General features: G+C 48.7%; 1 protein-coding gene across 6 annotated transcripts in view; it reads right to left on the bottom strand.

The window, feature by feature from the left end:
- The window catches only part of ALDH18A1 (aldehyde dehydrogenase 18 family member A1), a 114,394-nt gene extending 102,355 nt beyond the window's left edge, over window positions 1-12,039 (bottom strand). For 2 of the 6 annotated variants that reach the window (XM_084635317.1, XM_084635312.1), the window contains exon 1: window positions 1,518-1,709. The gene's annotated coding sequence lies outside the window, so the exon portion shown is untranslated. Of the gene's footprint in view, window positions 1-1,517; window positions 1,710-8,421; window positions 8,441-11,829; window positions 11,849-11,908 lie in introns of those variants that run through there. The other 4 variants (XM_084635313.1, XM_084635314.1, XM_084635316.1 and 1 more) reach the window with 4 other exon arrangements.
- Window positions 12,040-12,704: the final 665 nt, after the last annotated feature.

Raw genomic sequence — 12,704 nt, 5'->3', positions numbered from 1 at the left:
ATTTTCCACTAAATATTGGAAACCCCCATTTAAAAGAAGGCATGGTGGGGCAGGGGAGGGGGGGGAGGAGAGAGGAGAGAAGTCACCCTTGTATTATTATTTTTCCAGATAGAATATGTTACCCAGTGTTGAGAGATCATATCTATCCATGGGTCTTTTATGGCCCACATCACCAGAGTATGTGAGCATCTCAATCTTTCAACACATTTATCCTCTCAATACCCCTAAGTACTATTATCCCCCATTTTACAGATAGGGAACAAAAGGACTAAAAGTGACTTCCCTAACATCACACATGGAGCCTGTGGTGGAACAAGGAAATGAACCCAGGTCTCCCAATTCCTAAGCTACCACCTTTACCACTAGACCATCTATACCACAGACAATGGGACAATGAAGCAGAGTCAGTGCTTCCCTGGGGATTTAACTTGGCTTTTCCTGACGTATTGAGAGTCTTAACCTTACTGTTGCAGTCTTTTTTTGTATTTAGTTTCCTTACAGTTTAAGTTTAAAAAATAAAAACAAAAGCATTTAAATGCATCTATTTTTTAAGGTTTCAGAGTAACAGCCGTGTTAGTCTGTATTCGCAAAAAGAAAAGGAGTACTTGTGGCACCTGAGAGACTAACCCATTTATTTGAGCATAAGCTTTTGTGAGCTACACGTTTCCACAGTATGCATCCGATGAAGTGAGCTGTAGCCCACGAAAGCTTATGCTCAAATAAATGGGTTAGTCTCTCAGGTGCCACAAGTCCTCCTTTATATTTTTTAAAAGCACTTGTATTTCTTTCAATGCTGAAACAGGACATTACACTAAAAGCCTCCCACCCACAAAATAATCCTTTCCTTAAGAGATTCTGTGCTAAGACAAAGATGAGAAAATTCAGCCCCAAAAACATAGTTGTATAAATACAGCTATGATTCACATCAAGTGGGGGCTCAGAATAAAGCATGGTCTTGCCCACAGCTAGTGAATAAATTCACTCGGGCTTTATAATGGTTTACAAGGGCCAGATGTGAACAACATAGAATATAAAATGTATCCCAGGATGTCAGGAATCCATTCCAGCAAGAAGTTGGACCAGAGAAATCGGCATCCAAAGGCATCAGGGATCCCTATAAGAGGAACAAAAACCTACCTTTTCTTTCAGTAAGAGAATAAATATAGTACACACTTCTATAGTGCTTTTAATCCGAGTATCTCAAATATGAAATGCAATTCTTTTGCAAATGAAGTGACTTGCCCAGGTCACACAGCCAATCTGCAGCAGAGTTTGGAATAGACCCTCAGAGCCCTGCTCTAAACTATCCTGCAACCTGCATAGGACAGACCTTGTTGAAGGGGTAAACTATGTTATTGGCAGGCACAATGGCCACTCAAGCATAGACAGGAAGTTAGTCCAGCTAACTCAGCACAGACTACCAGATGCAATCTATCGCTCTGCACAAATCCTATCACCTGCAAGTGTCAGTCCATGTGCAGAGCGTTCAGAACGGTTAAGAGAATTCGTTTCTGTACCTTACACGTCCTGCTGTGATGTGAGAGAATTTCTGACAGAAGCAGCAGTGAAGCCAACAGCAGCTGCAATGAAGGCAGGAGACAGACTACATTTCTGCAGTCTCAACTGAAGACAGACACAGCTCATTTGCAGCAGCCAATCCCAGAGCTTCTGGCGGTACAAGCCACATCAGCTCCACCAGAGTGTACCAAGAGCTATCCCAGAAGCTGATGTAACCTCACTCTAAACTCTTCCCTCCCACCAGCATACACCTCTCCAACCCTGTCCCAGCAGCTGATGTAACTCTACTCCACGTTGCAGCACAAAATCCAGTTTTAAAACTGCAGTGTCAACAAGTGGTTTATGGGTGGCAAGCCCCAGCGTAGGCCAGACAGTGCTACTCCCACACTTAGTGTGCAGCATGCTAGATTCCCATCCTGCACCCTCCTCTTCTTTCCAGGCCTACTAGTGTTCTGATAATGGTTGCAGACTGGCTGCAGATGCCCTCCTCCCTGCTTTCAGGGACAGACTGGCCCTCAATTCTACCTTTACTCCAATCTCCTCCTCCCATTTCCCATAACATCACAGATCCCTTCACCATGGGGGAGAGAGAGACAGTTTGCTCTTTACTGACTTCCTCTCCCCCATCAGTTTGCAGTCCAGTTGCTAAGTTAAAGGGGAAGGCACTCTAGTTTTTTTGGTAATTAATAGTTTATACTTTCTATAGTTCCTTTCAACTTCACAGACTTTACAGAATGCAAGCTGACTTCTGTGCTTGATTCAGACACATGTTATGCAGCCTCAGGGCTGCACCCACTTTGACTCTAGTCCTATTTTGCTAGTGTAATTCCAAATTAATTCCAGTGTTGCAAACTATTAGGATTAGCATAGGTCTCACAATGTTTAGTGTTTTTATTAAAGCTTCAGCTACTGAGGTTGCATTACCCAAGAATTTTAACTTTCATATTCTTTTTTTAAATGAAGTAAATTTCTAGCCCTCATGGCTGCAGTGAACAGCTTGAAAATTTGTGGACACTACAGACTCTGACACCAGAAAGCAAGCAGAGAGCAGAAAGCGTAGTAGGAAGAGGGCCTGAAACATAAGACCATGTATCAGAGGCCTCAGGCCCAGGCTAAAGTAGTCAAAACCTTGCTGATATAAAGCAAAGTTAAGTTGTGAACAAGAGGCAGGCCCTGCTCACAGAATTTGGCAAGCATAGGGCTGATATTGCAAAAGCACATATTCCTAAGAAATGCAAGGCACAAAGCATTCACGCAAGCACATTCCAGAAAGGTGGTACCAGAACACCCTGATAAACACATTCCCCAAAGATAACAGGAATATGCTGAGCCATCTTAAAGGATAAGGTCCAAATGACAGCATGATGAATATAGATGTTTTGATTGAACCTACCAGCATAGAATCATAGAATATCAGGGTTTGAAGGGACCTCAGGAGGCCATCTAGTCCAACCCCCTGCTCAAAAGCAGGGCCCATACCCAATTAAATCATCCCAGCCAGGGCTTTGTCAAGCCTGACCTTAAAAACTTCTAAGGAAGAAGATTCTACCACCTCCCTAGGCAACGCATTCCAGTGTTTCACCACCCTCCTAGTGAAAAAGTTTTTCCTAATATCCAACCTAAATCTCCCCCACTGCAACTTGAGACCATTACTCCTTGTCCTGTCCTCTTCCACCACTGAGAATAGTCTAGAACCATCCTCTCTGGAACTACGTCTCAGGTAGTTGAAAGCAGCTATCAAATCCCCCCTCATTCTTCTCTTCTGCAGACTAAACAATCCCAGTTCCCTCAGCCTCTCCTCATAACTCATGTGTTCCAGTCCCCTAATCATTTTTGTTGCCCTTCGCTGGACTCTCTCCAATTTATCCACATCCTTCTTGTAGTGTGGGGCCCAAAACTGGACACAGTACTCCAGATGAGGCCTCACCAATGTCGAATAGAGGGGGACGATCATGTCCCTCGATCTGCTCGCTATGCCCCTACTTATACATCCCAAAATGCCATTGGCCTTCTTGGCAACAAGGGCACACTGCTGGCTCATATCCAGCTTCTCGTCCACGGTCACCCCTAGGTCCTTTTCTGCAGAACTGCTGCCTAGCCATTCGGTTCCTCGTCTGTAGCTGTGCATTGGGTTCTTCCGTCCTGAGTGCAGGACCCTGCACTTATCCTTATTGAACCTCATCAGATTTCTTTTGGCCCAATCCTCCAATTTGTCTAGGAAAACATTAGAATCATAGAATATCAAGGTTGGAAGGGACCTCAGGAGGTCATCTAGTTCAACCCCTGCCAATCCCCAATTTTTGCCCCAATCCCTAAATAGCCCCCTCAACGATTGAACTCACAACCCTGGGTTTACCAGGCCAGTGCTCAAACCACTGAGCTATCCCTCCCCCATCACCTTAGCCTTGCCTGCATCCAGCTTTAGCCAGAGGCTCTTCATCTAGGTGCTGATTTCACAGCCAGGCACTGAGACAGCTGCAAGAAGGTGATGTTATGTTAAACATAAAGGAGATGTAGAGCTGTGTGTTCCGATGATTATTCCAATTTCCTTGTGCTCAGAAATGGTGCCAAAGTCCCTTAGCATATTTCAATTCCTACCAACTCTCCTGTGATGAATCAGGGAATCTGTCTACATAAATTATAACTTCTGGTTGATATTATGACGTTATTATGAAATTGCTGTATCACTGAACGTTTCTATGTAAATATGGAATCCATGCTGGGCTGGCAGGGCCTGTAGAACACAGCTGCTGAACTAGGCACAGTACGGAGTAGTTAGGATACCCACTATGATACTATGGTCATAGTACGGCCATTAAGGAGGTTGGCTGAAGCAAGGAGAACCCTCAACAAGGGTTTTATGGAAAATAGATCCTGTCAGACTAACGCAATCTTTTTTTGAGGAGATTACAAGTTTGGTAGATAAAGACAATAGTGTTGACGTAACATACTTAAACTTCTGTAAGGCATTTGTCTTGGTACCACACAACATTTTGATTAAACTACAATGATACAAAATTAACATTGCATTGACTGGAATAAATACTGGCTAACTGATTAGGTCCGAAAATATAACTGAACAGGTAATCAGGATTAAGTAGGGGTGTTTCCAGTGGGGTCCTGCTGGGGATCAGTTGTTGGTCCTATGCTATTTAACATCTTCATTAATTACCTGGAAGAAAACAAATCATAGATACATGTTGCAGATGACACAAAAATTGGGGGAGTGGTAAATTAGGAAGAGGACAGGTCACTGACACTGAACGATCTGGATAGATTGATAAACTGGGTGCAAACATAAACTGAGTTTTAATATGGCTAAATCTAAAAGTATAAATCCAGGAACAGAGAATGTATGCCATAATTACATCTTGGGAGTCTCTGTCCTGGGAAGCAGTGACAGAAAAGATGTTGGGGTCATGATGGATAATAAGCTGAACATAGCTCCCAGTGTGACACTGTGACCAAAAAGGGTAATGTGATTCTAGGATACATAAACATAATCTTGAGTTGTAGAGAGGTTATTTTATTTCAGTATTTGACACTGGCACAACCACTGCTGGAATACTATGTCCAGTTTTGGTGTCCACAATTCAAAAAGGATGTTGATATATTGGAGAGGATTCAAAGAAGAATTACGAGAATGACTAAAGGATTAGAAAACATGCCTTTTGGTGATAAATAATTTGACCACCTTGAATCTATTTTAGCGAAGAGAAAGTTAAGGAGTGATTTAGTTACAGTCTATAAGGTACCTACATAGGGAAAAAATATTTGATAATGGGCTCTTCAATCAAACAAAAAGGTTAATATGATCCAGTGGCTGGAAGATGAAACTTGACAAATTAGCACTAGAAATAAGGTGTAATATTTTTTAACAGAGCAATTAACCATTGGAATAATTTACCAAGGGTTGTAGTGGATTCTTCATCACAGACAAGTTTTACATGACGATTGAACTTTTTTCTAAAAAAGATCCAAAATAATTCCTAGAGTGTAAGTTCTCTGGTCTGCGTTATACATAGAGCCCGACCAAATTCACGGCCATGAAAAACGCATCACAGACTGTGAAATCTGGTCTCCCCCCATGAAATCTGGTCTTTTGTGTGCTTTTACTCTATACTATACAGATTTCATGGGAGAGACCAGCATTTCTCAAATGGGTTTTCACCCAAAAGGTAGTTGCAGGGGAGCTGCAAGGTTATTGCAGGGCGGTTGCGGTATTGCCACCTGTTTTCCCTGTAAGCTGTGCACTTGGGCGGCTACCAGGAGAGATTCAAGTGCTGCATAGTTGATTAGCAGAGCCACACACATCCAGCCAGCAGCGTGTGTTCAGGTGCCCCTCCCCCACACTGCTTTGCAGCCACATCACTCCTGAAGCTGCTCCCAGGACCCTCCTGCTGGCTGTGCAGAGCAGGGAAGGGGGGGAGGGTGCTGTCAGGGTGTCCCCCTCCCCCAGCTCCTGTATCTTATTTCCAGAGAGCAGGGTAGAAGGGACTGGGCTCATCAGGATTCGCAGCAGCTCTGATATCTGAACAAGCCTTCCTGAGTGCCTTAAAGAGACAGTGCACGGTTTCTCAGACTTCCCCAGCAGCCAGCACACAATCTCTCTCTCTCACACACACACACACACACACACACACACACACACACACACACACACACAGTCTCTCCTCCTCCCCATGTATTCCACCTCCACAGAGCGAGGAGAGCTTTCAGTGAGTGCCTTAAAAAGACAGCAGACAGGTGTCTCTCAGAAACTTCCCCAACAGCCAGCACACGCGCGCACCCACACACACAGAGTCTGTGTGTCACACACTTTCCAACACTGTTATTGTTACTTCTTGGTACTTTCTGCAATTCAAATATATTCTCTGTAACAATTTTATTCTTTCAAAGTGTGTTATTTTAGTTTTTTGACTGGTCTATGCATTTCATTGTTTTTATTTCTCGCTTACACTTAAACTTAATTCTTTGAGTAATGAGATCTAAAATGCCTAACTTGTCCTGGCTAGAGTAATTATCTGTTAGTAACTTTTTAAAAATATATCTAGGTATTTTTTGTTTCTACTGGTGGTCCTAACAAAATTTATTCTGCACATGGGTGGAAAAAATTAGAGGGAACATTGATTGCCACCCTTACTTCTTCACTGCCTTCAGAGCTGGGTGGCCAGACAGCGGTGGCTGTTGAAGTTCTGAAGGCAGTGCTGCGCCAGCAAAACCATACCAGGCCATCCTTACTTCTGCGCTGCTGCTGGCGGCTCTGCCTTCAGAACTGGGTTCCCGGCCAGCAGCCACTGCTCTCTGGCCTCCCAGTTCTGAAGGCAGTGCCGCCATCAGCAGCAGTGCAGAAGTAAGGTTAGAAGTACTGCAACTCCCGCTACAATATCCTTGCAATCCCAGCCTCCCCCCATCCCCCACAGATCATTTTTGGGTCAGCCCCCCTACAATTACAATACCCTGAAATTTCAGATTTAAATATCTGAAATCATGAAATTTACGGTTTTTAAAATGCTATGATTGTGAACTTGACCAAAATGGACTGCGAATTTGGTAGGGTCCCAGTTATACAGGAGATCAGACATGATCACCATGGTCCCTTCTGGCCTCAGAATCTATGAATAAGGGGCTGGCATTTGGAAAGTGGAAAATTTCCAAACAGGACAAAGATGGAGGCGACAAATCAGTGATTTAAGGAAGACTCATGGTGAAGGCTTTGGAGGCAGATACAGGAAGTTTTAGGCAGGAGAGAGGAAGATATAGGCATACTTTTGTAGTGTGGGACTGTGACAGGGTGCTGGACCACCCAGCTAGGGTCAAAGGTTACTTCTTAACCCCTTGAGCTATCCAGTTGCAGTGAAGCTCTCCTTGCTATAAACTCCCTGGGCTCCTTTGTCTGCACATGCTCAGTGTAATTTCTTATTTTAAGAATGTTCTAGAGCTAAAGAACTAAACTTTTTGGCAAATATTCTGATCTACCAAAGGGACCAATGGTTGTCAAACATTAGTTGAGCGTAATCCTTGAACAACTGAGACTCCTGTTGTCAGGGTTAGAGCTCTGGTTTGATCCCCATGTCTGGGCAAAAAATGTTGGTAGACTGTAAACCTTAGGAAAAGCAGTTTGGAAGGGCCTGTATCTTGGAAACCCCTTTGTCACAGGTCCCCAAATTTGGACTATCCACCACCCTCACAAGTTACACCAAATTTCAAAGTGAGCCAAGTAACTACACAGATTTTAGAGCACTGAAATATAAATACTGGTCTAAAGCTACAGCAGGTCTGGTGGTCCACTATAACAGCGTTTTCAATATTGCTTACTCACAGGGGTAGCGGGTGTGATGGAACGCTAAATTGTATTCTATTGTTCAGCCACCGGTGGCGCTGTGTGCAACACCTTATGTAAGTTAACTTCAGCCCTACCTGGGAGAGTATTAAAGGATCTTACAGCGAACACATCTGGTGTCTCCCATGTTGAGAAGGAAGCTTTGTGGCCAGTCCATATCAGGTACAGAAGCCTGGCCTATTAGTAGAAGCCCTGCAACTTACTATGTACAAAGAATACATAACAGTGGGTCCCATGCACTAGCTGGGGTAAGACTTTAGTGACTGAGATCCTTTGTGGCCCAACCAGAACCATCAGTTGATACACTCCTCAACGTGTGTACAAAATATGAAGTTGTTAGAATCTGTCAATCTTAAAACAAGCTGCTTTTTCTTCCCAGAAGCTGTATCTCAGGAATCCCTTGGTCAAATGACTCCAAATTCGGATCACTAACTCTATTTTGCACCCTCATTAGTCACACCAAATTTCAAGCTAATCCAGATAAAGGACAACTCTTCTAAAATGGCATGGTTAAGGCTGGGAAGTCCTTTCTATTTAACTACAGAGGAGCTGGTGCTCACCTATAAAATAGTGGTCTTGGTCATCAAAAACACCATTGCTGGGTCTCTTTTAAACCTATTATAGTGCAGCAGGAAACAGAACAAACATAAAAATTCATTTTAATTTCAAAGAATAAGGTATGGAAACTACGTTGGTCTTTTTTAAAAAAATATATGCAACAGAAGAGAGTTACATTACATATGAAGAGAGATAAAAATATTATTTAACTCAAAATATTTCTTTGCAGATCAGTGCAATAAAAATAAAACTAGAGAAAGGACAGAAGCTGGACTACAGTATTATAATTTATAGCCTGAGTTTTTCTGAGGGAAGGAGAGTTCGGGCTGGGACAAGTGTTTATGGCAACATATTTTAATCCTACAGCGTAACCATTTCTTATCTAAAATAAGACTACACCCCTCATTTCATAACATATTTTTAAACTTGATCTCTTACTGGGATTTTCAAAAAAAATCTGTGATTCAAGTAATTTGTAAGTACATCCATTGGGTCATCTTTATTTACTATTACATTACTGCTTTCAAACAATGAGCAGGTTAGAGGCACACAATTTATTCTTGCAGAAGCTGTACTAATTTGAGCCTATTATTTCTTTTTGTGGAGATGGGTTATGCAACTGCAACAATCTTATCACTGAGCATTACACTAAAACCTTGGAACAACTGTTAAGTGTCACAGGAATGTCACCTGGTATAAATGCTTGAACAGTTTATCTCCTATTCAGAGGACTAAGCCCCATTGCCAGAAGCAAATACAAAACATTAATGGGACGCACCAATGAGGTTCGGGTGCATCACCTCAACTTTCAGGACGTGTACTTGAAAAATCTTTCAGGATGCTGCTTCTGGGCCTTGTTTTTTAATTATTTTAAAGTCAGCTTCAGCCTATTACGTATCATAAGTTTGAAGTTCACCCCTCAAGCTGCTGGAAGAGAAAAGGGGCCCTCCTCTTCCACGCCCCGGGGTCCCACCCCCACAGCAGCAGGGGTTAGACTCACTAATGCTCTGCCCAAACTGACTGCTGAAAATGTAAGGATGGCTGTTATTTTACCCCAAAGCCCAGACTCCTTTTTTCACACCTTCCTCTACCAAGCATAACTCCAAAAAGTTTGCCTTTGCTACTCACAGCTTTCCAAAGCAACAGCAGAGTAAAACTGCTACTTGACTGCTGCCCACAGGCTGAATAGGAACAAGGAAACAGACTAGTCATGTTAATGTCACTCTGCTAAAAATGCTTAAGAAAGTTCTGCTGAAGTCAACAGGTTAGCCACCCCTCTCCCCACTACAGGTGTAGGAGCCTTCCCTAGTACAGGTCAGGGATCTGGAACAGTTTTCTCTATAAACCATTATCTTAGGATGACATACAACAGCCACAGGGCTGTGTACAAGAGTTGCCAACTGCTCTGCTTATGGGACCAGGCAGCACGTGGCAATTCAGTGTCCCTCAGCAGCCTTCACCATGGTAGTAAGAGAGTCCCTCCTCCTCTGTCTCTATTTCCCTCCTCCATCTGTCTGACAGAGGAGCACACCTCCTTGTCCCAAGAAAAACAACCCAGGAGCAGGTTCAGCTAACCAATCCCAATCCAGGGCAGGCTCCTCTTCCCTTCCCAGCACAGGAGTCTTGCTGTCACTGCAGCAGTGCTGGCTTGTCCCAGCCCAACCAGGGGGTCCGGGAGCAGCCAGGATAGGGCAGTCAGCCTAGCCGGACTGGGAAGCGGCAAATGAGATTGTGAGATTCACCGCTGGAGGGGACCTGGGGCACGAAGTCACCCCAATACACCCCGCAGCCGGCTGAGAGATCATCGAGCACCCGCCACACCCCCATATCCACAGGTCCTGGCATTCTCCACACACACCCTGGATGCCCTCCAGCAGCCCCCACCCTCTAGTCATACCGCCCCCCCGTGCCCCCCGTCACCCCCACCCTCTAGTCAGTGCCCCCCTGGTGCCCCCCCCAGTCATACTGCCCCCCGCCACCTCGACCCTCTAGTCATAACCCCCCGGTGCCCCCCGTCACCTCCAACCTCTAGTCATACTGCCCCCCCGGTGCCCCCCGCCACCTACACCCACTAGTCATACCGCCCCCCCGGTGTCCCCCCCGCCACCTACACCCACTAGTCATACCGCCCCCCCGGTGCCCCCCGCCACCTACACCCACTAGTCATACCGCCCCCCCGGTGTCCCCCCCGCCGCCGCCTCCACCCTCTAGTCATACCGCCCCCCCCAGTACCCCCCCCGCCGCCGCCTCCACCTCCACCCTCTAGTCATACCACCACCCCCCGGTGCCCCCCGCCACCTACACCCACTAGTCATACCGCCCGCCCGGTGCCCCCCCGCCGCCTCCACCCTCTAGTCATACCGCCCCCCCGGTGCCCCCCCGCCGCCTCCACCCTCTAGTCATACCGCCCCCCCGGTGCCCCCCGCCACCTCCACCCACTAGTCATACCGGCCCCCCGGTGCCCCCCCGCCGCCTCCACCCTCTAGTCATACCGCCCCCCCGGTGCCCCCCCCCGCCGCCGCCGCCTCCACCTCCACCCTCTAGTCATACCGCCCCCCCCCGGTGCCCCCCGCCACCTACACCCACTAGTCATACCGCCCCCCCGGTGCCCCCCCCGCCGCCTCCACCCTCTAGTCATACCGCCCCCCCCCGGTGCCCCCCCCCGCCACCTACACCCACTAGTCATACCGCCCCCCCCCGGTGCCCCCCGCCACCTCCACCCTCTAGTCATACCGCCCCCCCGGTGCCCCCCCGCCGCCTCCACCCTCTAGTCATACCGCCCCCCCCCCGGTGCCCCCCCCCGCCACCTACACCCACTAGTCATACCGCCCCCCCGGTGCCCCCCCGCCGCCTCCACCCTCTAGTCATACCGCCCCCCCCGTGCCCCCCCCCGCCACCTCCACCCTCTAGTCATACCGCCCCCCCCCGGTGCCCCCCGCCACCTCCACCCTCTAGTCATACCGCCCCCCCCCGGTGCCCCCCGCCACCTCCACCCACTAGTCATACCGCCCCCCCCGGTGCCCCCCGCCACCTCCACCCTCTAGTCATACCGCCCCCCCCGTGCCCCCCCCCGCCACCTCCACCCTCTAGTCATACCGCCCCCCCCGTGCCCCCCCCGCCACCTCCACCCACTAGTCATACCGCCCCCCCCCGGTGCCCCCCGCCGCCTCCACCCTCTAGTCATACCGCCCCCCCCGTGCCCCCCCCCGCCACCTACACCCACTAGTCATACCGCCCCCCCCGGTGCCCCCCGCCACCTCCACCCTCTAGTCATACCGCCCCCCCCCGGTGCCCCCCGCCACCTCCACCCACTAGTCATACCGCCCCCCCCGGTGCCCCCAGCTCCTGGCCAGCCTCCTCCACCGGCCCCGCCACTCCCCCCGCTACACCCAGCTCCCGGTGCACCTCACCCCGCCCCCCGGCACCGGGCCTCCCTCCACTGGCCGCGCCCGCCGGACCGCGACAGTCCCCTTTCGCAAAGCCACTTACGTACTTTCCGTTCGCCCGGAGGCCCGGCCGCTGCGCTGCGCTGCGCCGGTGGCAGGGAAGGCGGCGCAGCACGCCTGAGGCGAGCGAGCGAGGCAAGCTCCCCCTCTGGGGAAGGGCAACTTCCGGTCCGCCCCGCCCCGCCCCCCTCACGCGCACAGGGCGCCGGAACCTCCGCCACCTCCCGCCTAGCCCCCCCCTCCCCCTCCTGCCTGCCATCCCCTGACCGCCTCCCCGCGGGCCCCTGCAGTCCCGGGCTGACTTGGTGGCACACGCCCGCCCTGGGGCTCAGGGCACCCCGGGGCCTGTGGCTCCTCGGTGCGTGGCCTTGGGTCTGAGCCGCCATCTGGGTAACTGCAGGCCCAAAGTCCAGCCTCAGGCATGTGGGTGATGCCCAGGCAGATAACAGCTGCCCCTTTGCGTTGGGGGACCCCCACAGGCCCACGAGGAGAGAAAGTTCCCGTGGTTGAAAGCTTTATTTCCTTGTCAAATACAAATTAGAAACAAAATGGTAAGGGACCAAGTTTACTCTGGAAACACGTTGAGCCAGGAAACAGACAAGTTGCATATGCGATCCATGTGTGAACTGGCAACTTCCTGAGCTGTAAGGTTAATAAAGCTGTTACAGAGACAAGGGGGGGTGAGGTAATAGCCGGACCCACTTCTGTTGGTGAGAGAGACAAACTTTTGAGCTTACACGGTGCTTTTTTTCAGATCAATATCCTGGGACCAATATGGCTACGATAGCGCTGCATACCATAAAGTTTGTTATTGCACTTTCTCAGCGAGGTGGAACATG

This window comes from Lepidochelys olivacea, assembly GCF_965140295.1.
Source record: "Lepidochelys olivacea isolate rLepOli2 genome assembly, chromosome: 7".
NCBI classification, from domain to species: domain Eukaryota; kingdom Metazoa; phylum Chordata; order Testudines; family Cheloniidae; genus Lepidochelys; species Lepidochelys olivacea.
The sequence above is the reverse complement of the archived record's forward strand: the minus strand, read 5'-3'. Positions and strand labels throughout refer to the sequence as shown.